Raw genomic sequence first — 8,213 nt, 5'->3', positions numbered from 1 at the left:
GGGCGACTTAAACCTGCGTCCTCTCTAGCGGCCAGCAGGGGGCGACTTAAAGCTGCGTCCTCTCTAACGGCCAGCAGGGGGCGACTTAAACCTGCGTCCTCTCTAACGACGAGCAGGGGGCGACTTAAACCTGCGTCCTCTCTAGCGGCCAGCAGGGGGCGACTTAAACCTGCGTCCTCTCCAGCGGCCAGCAGGGGGCGACTTAAACCTGCGTCCTCTCCAGCGGCCAGCAGGGGGCGACTTAAACCTGCGTCCTCTCCAGCGGCCAGCAGGGGGCGACTTAAACCTGCGTCCTCTCCAGCGGCCAGCAGGGGGCGACTTAAAGCTGCGTCCTCTCTAGCGGCCAGCAGGGGGCGACTTAAAGCTGCGTCCTCTCTAGCGGCCAGCAGGGGGCGACTTAAAGCTGCGTCCTCTCTAGCGGCCAGCAGGGGGCGACTTAAAGCTGCGTCCTCTCTAGCGGCCAGCAGGGGGCGACTTAAAGCTGGGTCCTCTCTAGCGGCCAGCAGGGGGCGACTTAAAGCTGGGTCCTCTCTAGCGGCCAGCAGGGGGCGACTTAAACCTGCGTCCTCTCTAGCGGCCAGCAGGGGGCGACTTAAAGCTGCGTCCTCTCTAGCGGCCAGCAGGGGGCGACTTAAAGCTGCGTCCTCTCTAGCGGCCAGCAGGGGGCGACTTAAACCTGCGTCCTCTCTAGCGGCCAGCAGGGGGCGACTTAAAGCTGCGTCCTCTCTAGCGGCCAGCAGGGGGCGACTTAAAGCTGGGTCCTCTCTAGCAGCCAGCAGGGGGCGACTTAAACCTGCGTCCTCTCTAGCAGCCAGCAGGGGGCGACTTAAACCTGCGTCCTCTCTAGCGGCCAGCAGGGGGCGACTTAAACCTGCGTCCTCTCCGGCAGCCAACAGGGGGCGACTTAAACCTGCGTCCTCTCTAGCGGCCAGCAGGGGGCGACTTAAACCTGCGTCCTCTCTAGCAGCCAGCAGGGGGCGACTTAAACCTGCGTCCTCTCCAGCAGCCAGCAGGGGGCGACTTAAACCTGCGTCCTCTCCAGCAGCCAGCAGGGGGCGACTTAAACCTGCGTCCTCTCTAGCAGCCAGCAGGGGGCGACTTAAACCTGCGTCCTCTCTAGCAGCCAGCAGGGGGCGACTCCAGCGGCTGCAGAAAATGTTTCTGCTTGTCAGCTGATTTATTCCCTCAGTAAACACTTTCCTGATGAGTTTATGGTCTCAGTCGCTAGTTTCAAGTCTTCTTCAACACAGCATGATGTTCATTTAGTAAATTATGGTCCCGTTTAGAGGAACAGAGACCAGGAAGCAGGGGAGGCTTCAGGGCGGGGCTACAAGGATAGAGGCAATTCCAGTAAGTATGTTTTAAGCCTTTTTGTGGCGAGCTAAAATTAGCATCCCAGCTAATATCACAGCTAGCATGAATTACAGATGTACCTTGCTAACCAAGCTAACTGGCTCCTCCCTCTCATCCAAATATGGTCACACCTTGTTCCAAAAAACCAAGATGGCGACGGCCAAAATGCCAAACGGGAGGCTTCAGAACGGCGGTCCACAAACCAACGGGCAACATCACAGCGGCTACACCCACCTCTCGGTTCGCGTCTCGCTCCAGCAGCTGAGGCGGGGGAAACTCTGCAGAGGAAAGTAAAGAAAGGGTCGGCATGTGATCGGGTTTGTTTTGAGCCATTAAAATATGACAGATCTGATCTGTTCTTCCCCTCATGTTCCCTCCACTTCCTGATCGGCTCTCATCAGTCAGTCAAAGCAGAAGCGCGATGCTGCTGACAGAGTTTTATTAAAATATTCTGCACTGTGTAAATAACACTTCTACACTGGTACTCTGCATTCTCCCGGTCTGTTTCCCGCCGCCGCCGTCTCTCTGTCCTCCCGTGTTCCTCTCAGTTCCACCTCGCTGTCAGAGAAATCTCAGCTGTGGTTCTTTACCGTCGCTGCTCTGCGTTCGTCTCCAGTAGAACTTTCTTCTGCAGCTGCGGAGTAGACAATCTGCTTCCTGTTTACACCGCACATGCTCAGTGTATGTGAACGGTCACGTGATGTTTTCAGTGTGGGTGTAGCCTTACTCCTGCTCTTGTCCCCCCGACCTCCTTTGCTTGACTCCTTATTCTGCTGCCTCCTCATCCACGTCCTCACTTCCTCTCCTTGATTTGTCTCCTGTCTCCTGCACCAAACTGTCCTCCATTCATCCACCTCTTCTCCCTTCACTCCTCGTTCCTTTCTGTGTTTCCTCTCCGCTCTGCAGCGCAGACAGCCGTGAGTGTCTGACATCCATAACGCCATGCTGCTAACGTGGCTGAAACATGTGATGCAACAAGAAGAGGAGACAACTGCAAGACAAGAGAAAGCAGGAGGCGGCTGAGAGGAGGCAGTGTGACGCTGTGTTGAGGAAAGGATCACATTAATGTAGGTAGACGTGGGAAAGCCGGGACGCCTGAGGGGCCTGCTGACGTCTGGATCTGGGATTTATAGAGCGCTCTTTCCTCTGACTCTGTGTTCTGGTTCTGCATCAGATTTAAATCTCAGGAGTGTTTTGTTCTCTGTGGTCGGCTGAGGACGTCGGCGTCGGGATGCTTTCTTAGAAAAAGGATTCTCAGTGTGTGAAAAACTGTTAGCAGCTCCACAGTGTGAATAATGCAGCTGTGGAGAACAGAGCTTCACTCACTTTAGTTGTAAGATGTTAGAGGACATGTTGTACTTGCTGAACACCAACATGAGCGTGCAGACACCAGCTTTTAGCTCCATTGTTGAAACTCCTTTTTTAAAACACTGTTCATGCTGCAAATATCAGATCCGCCTGCACAAAATATTTCTCCAGCTTCCTCTGCACCACACCAGCGTCCTGCCGTCTACAAACGACAGACACGGGTAGGGTTGTAGTCCAGACGGCCCAAACCGAGACCGGGTCAAGACCAAGACCGGTTCCCCACATTACAGATCACAGGTACGTCTCAAACTGATCTGAAAGATCCACATTCCCATTAAAACACCCACATACAAACACTAAGAGCTGAAATCAAGGCAAGCTTCTTTATTTAACGCTCCACGCTGAGCATAAATGTCAAATCATTGTTTCATTCAGATTTAAAGACTCGTCGTCACCACATGTGCTGCATCAGCCCCCTCCCTCAATATGTTCACTAAATTAGGCAGCTTGGAAAAAATAACTGCACTGCAAAAACTAAACTCTAAGATTAATTATCTTAATTGAAGGCAAAATATACTTGTTTTTAGATATTTCTTTCTTACCAGGCGGCTTTTATTTTATGTTTGACGTTTTTTTGTCCTTAAGTAGCAAGTGAAATATTCTTGTTCTGATAATTTTGCTTATTTTAAGTAATATTCCCCCATTTTAATACTTTTTCCCTTGTTTTTGAGAGCTGACTTTTTGCATTGTGGCGAGCAACTTTGACAGCATATACATAGGTAAGCTAGCTCTGCTAACGTCACGTAGCGTACCTTAGCTAATAACGTGGGCCCGGCCGTCTGCGTGAGTATAGTTTAGGTAGCTAAATGTCCTCCTGCTCCCGGGCAGCTACAGCTTCTCGCCCAGGGGGGCGGGAACAACATATTTTTAATTAGGGTTATTGGTTACATTTGAAGCAATAAGTTTTACTTCTAATCAAAGTCAGGATGTTGACAAAGAAACAGTTAGATTTTGTTCATTTGGTGATAAGTGTTTGCGTTTTGACCTTCTACTATGATTAAGTAGCTACGTAGTTAAACTGTTTCTTTGTCTGTGGTTATTGTTGAAATCCGATCGGTGTTTTATTTTGAAAATGGCTGCATTCTCTCCAGAGAGGAGCGGAGTGTGAGCACAAGCATCGACTACAGTGGCTGCGATCAACGAGGACGGACTCAGTGGACTTTCTAACTTTTTATAAATTACTTTGTGATGAAGCTCCACCCCCACTGAGCTGAGAGTCTAGCTCCGCCCCCGCCCGAGTCCTCTCTGTCCAAGACCGAGACCACCAAAAAGCTGCTGTTCTGTGTAAGACTGGAGTCAGTTTCCTCGTATGAGCACAAAGCTGCCCGGCAGACTTTCAGCTCTGCACAACATTCAGCTAAACATTCATTCAGACGACATTTCAGCTCATTTTAGAAGCTGGAATATTTCTTCAAAAGACATTTCACTTGTATAGAAAGGCGAGAGAGCAGCAGCACTTTAGTGTGACGTTCACTGCACTTCTTCTCCACCAGCTTTTCACTGCAGACTGTTTTTCCACCATTATTTCCATCGGGGCCAGTCGGGGGGGCCAGTCTGGCAGTGCTTACTCCTCCCGTTGATTTGAGGCTCCTAATGGATTTCATTGGACCGCCGATGATTCCACATTAATATTTCATCAGCCCTCCATTTCTTGGCTGTATCCTGCAGGGATGGAGGCAGATAATGAGAGAAAGGTCAGACTCAGAGGCCCCTCTGATGAACCTGTGTCCTCGCGGCAGGTCAGGTCAGCTGGTCAGCTCAGGTTGAACGAGTTTCCTGCAGCTCTGCAGACGCGAGGTGATGGATCACGTTCTGACTCGTCTTAATCACCTGCACTTAAAAGGCTCAAACTACATCCACACAACGGGAACATGTATAATGTAATACAGCTCGGCGAACATTAAACCTTCATGACGGACTTTTACACGACTGCATTTGTTCCAGTTAGGTGTACCTAATAAACTGGCCCTTTGTGTACCGTGGTTACAAAGTGCTTCACACAAAAAACTACATGTAAAATCAGAAAGACTGAAATAAAACAACAGTGAACGTTAAATTTGAAGGAGGAACATGTTTTCTAGCTATAAAAGAAACGTACCTGGCTGGTGTCTCACTGGTTCCCAACCTGAGGCTCTCGACCCCAACTAGGGGTCGCCCCAAGCTTTACAGGGAGGCGGCGAGGCGGCACAACAGTGGCGGAGGTCCCGTTCAGCTCTTCCTTACAACTCCGTTTCAACACATTGGTTTCTAACGTAAATCAGATCCGCGTGGTGGCGATAACCACGTCAGAGCGTATAAGCTCCGCCCTCTGTGAACGCACCCCGCCCTCGCTGCTGTAGAGCGGAGCGGCTGTCCTGCAGTTTATTCATTCTGAACGTGTCGCCACCTGTGAGGTCGACTGGACGAACGGTTCGACAAACATGCAGCAGCCTGAAGGTCAGACTCCAAACTCAATGTTTTTAAAGTTTATTATTTACAACATAAAATGTCTCACAGGAGGAGGGCGCCGTGATGATGTGACCACAGCTGGATCCCAGCCCAAAGCCTGGACCCTCACAGAGTTACCTGGTTTAAAGGGACGTCTCAGGTTACCTTGACGTGCCGAGGCGCCGACTCTCTGATCCGAAGGGCTAATTTTCAAATAATCAGTGTACAGCGTCATCGTTTCATCGTAGCTGCTCCTTCCATGTTTGTTTACTGTTTAATGTCACAACGCTATGAACTGTGGGTAACTCCCTCAGGCAGAGTCTGCAGAGAGCCCTCATGCACCTGAAGGTCTGACCTCAGAGTCCTGAGTCTGGAGGCTGAGATCCAGCCTTCTGTGTCACAAGAGGACGCAGGTAAAACCAGCAGTGGGCTGACGGAGCGACGGCCAGAGTTTATCGTATAGCATGAACGATCTGAATTCCTCCGGCTCCTTTAAACAACCCTCCTGCAGTTTACCAGGTCTTCTTGATCTTGACACGAGTGGTCGGCCACACGGACCCACGAGGACACGATGCCAGGCAGAGCGCTGCTTCCAGAAACCCCAGAAACAATCAGTGAACTTCTGCCACAGGTGGGAACAAACACCAGCAGGCCTGAAACCCCTTGGATCCAGGATCAGAGGAGGCAGGAAGCCCGCGTGCTGGTTCAGCTGAGGTCTCAGCTGGACCCCTCTCTGGATCACTAGAGAACTGCAGCCTGCTGCTTTCCTGCGCCGGCGCTGCCCCCTGGAGTTCACATGTGACCGGTACAGACGTCAGCTGCAGGGGATCGCTCAGTGAGAGTGGACACAATAATGTGAACACTGGTGCAGGTTAGTGCAGTCCACAGCAATCAAACCTGCGACCAGCTGCACCACCCAGACCTTCCTGCACTTCCTCCACTTTGTAACGCAGCGTTGTTCGACTGCTCCTATTTGTTTACGGAAGAGTTTGTGTTTTGATATTTTAATGTGAGTCTTTCATGGGTTTATGTTTTTACATGTATGTGAGCCCCTAAGAGCTGTTTAGCTCTCTAAAGTCATTTTCTTACTAAACTAAAACTGTTGAACGAAACAGACCGATTATACTGATCAGTAATAAATAAATGTTTTATGTTCCTAAAACAACGAAACATTTTCCACATCTGCAGAGTCCGTCCAGATTTCACTTCGTTTACTGGAGCTGCTTTTATTTGTTCCATCATCAGGTATAATGATTTCACCTTTTCAGTTTGTTGCACTGATAAATCGCTGGATCAATCCCAGCAGGGAGTTTTACAGAAGAGATCTCCTTCATGACGAGCGGGTCAGTAACATCGACCATCAGCAGCACATGAGAACTCAGTTAAAAAGATCCACGCTTAACATCTCTGCAGACGTCAGCTGTGCTCTGAAGGTGTTCACTATCGTTAACCGGTTCACTAAAAACACGGAGCCGTGCTGGAATGTTCATTTACTCATGTACTCAAATACAAACATCTCTAAACGGTACTACAGCCGAGTGCTGAGCTGGAGTCTCCTCATCTCCACGTGTTCACCAACACGATCATTTAAATTTGCAACGCCAGTGAAACAGCGCAGTGAGAGTAAGCTCACACCGAACGCCCAAAAGACAAAAGAACTCGCACCGTCAGGGGACAGGAAGTGGAGAGGCTTTAATGAGCGAGCTCCTCCGTCCTGGTTGACTCAACAGCAGCTCGACTTCTTACGGACGCTGGAAAAGAACTCTGGTCTGCTCAGATCCACTGAAGGCTTTGAACAGACTGACTGAATCTTCTCTGCGGGGCACCTTCAGGACCCAACACCTGTCCACACCTGTCCTCTGAGTCGCCCTGTGGGAGGAGCTCCAGAGTGAAGGACAGCTGTAACACTGCAGCACCGCCTCCACCCTCTGTAAATTATCTTTTATATATTTAACGTTCAGGATGACGGCACAGTGCAACAGAAACGTGTGCACTGACACTGAAGTCCTTTCCGTCCTACTGCAGTTACTCCGTTTACCTTAAGTTCAAATGTCAGCTAAAAAACGAGGACACACCCTCACCTGCGGCGGTGTGAGCCTGTTTGACCCACAGGGGCCAGACCGGGGGCCAGACCGGGGGCCAGCTGGTGGTTTAGTGCCACCAGTTTAACGGAAACTAGGAGCTGATTTAAGAAAAAGCAGAACCACATTTCCTTTCAGCAACAAAGTCGGCAGCTTCATCAGTTTAGAGTCAGAATGTGTTTTATAAAACTTAATATTCAGTCAGCAGATCAAAGATATGACTTACACATGTTCTGGGGTCCTCTCCTCCAGGCTCCAGCTCCTGGAGGCCCCAGACCCTGAAGTGACCATCAGCCCCCCCCACCACAGCAGATAAACAGGGTGCACGCAGGTCCACAGGAGGTCAGAGGACCGGACCTCCACGCTCACCAACACTCGCTCAGGTGATTCTGACTACGAGTCAACCTGCTTTCAGGCTGGACCAATCACAGCAGAGCTGGACGACACGGCCACACACACAGGAGGGGCAGAGCACGTCTCTATGGAAACAGGTCAGCATCAAACCCGGACCCTCAGAACCCAAAAACACTCTCATACGTAGTACTACTTCCATCTAAAGACAGAAAACACGATTTTACTCACCTAAAAATCTAAATTTATAGGCCAATTTAAACTCTTGCTCAAAGGTTTGGAAATGAAATCTATGGTTTGTAAATGTTTTTAAATAGTCTTATGAAATTGTTATGAAATTGTCTGAAATGTACTGAATTGTTGTGATCTGTGCCGCTGTCTTGGCCAGGACTCCCTTGAAAAAGAGATTAGTAATCTCAATGGGATTTTCCTGGTTAAATAAAGGTTTAATAAAATAATAATAAATTATATATTAGTGACAATATTATTATTATTATTATTATTAAATGTTTGTCTGGATTAATAAAGTTCTCCAGGAAAAAACATAAAAGTATTTTGTTGTAATTCCTTCAGGTGTAGAAATATAAAACTCCTCTCCTGTAGTTGATGTCTTCCAGTGTACAGATGCATGCT

Source organism: Micropterus salmoides, unplaced genomic scaffold (genome assembly GCF_014851395.1).
Source record: "Micropterus salmoides isolate LMB-PRFRI ecotype aquatic unplaced genomic scaffold, ASM1485139v1 Ms_hic_scaffold_4, whole genome shotgun sequence".
Lineage (NCBI taxonomy): Eukaryota > Metazoa > Chordata > Actinopteri > Centrarchiformes > Centrarchidae > Micropterus > Micropterus salmoides.
This window is presented reverse-complemented; position numbering follows the sequence as displayed.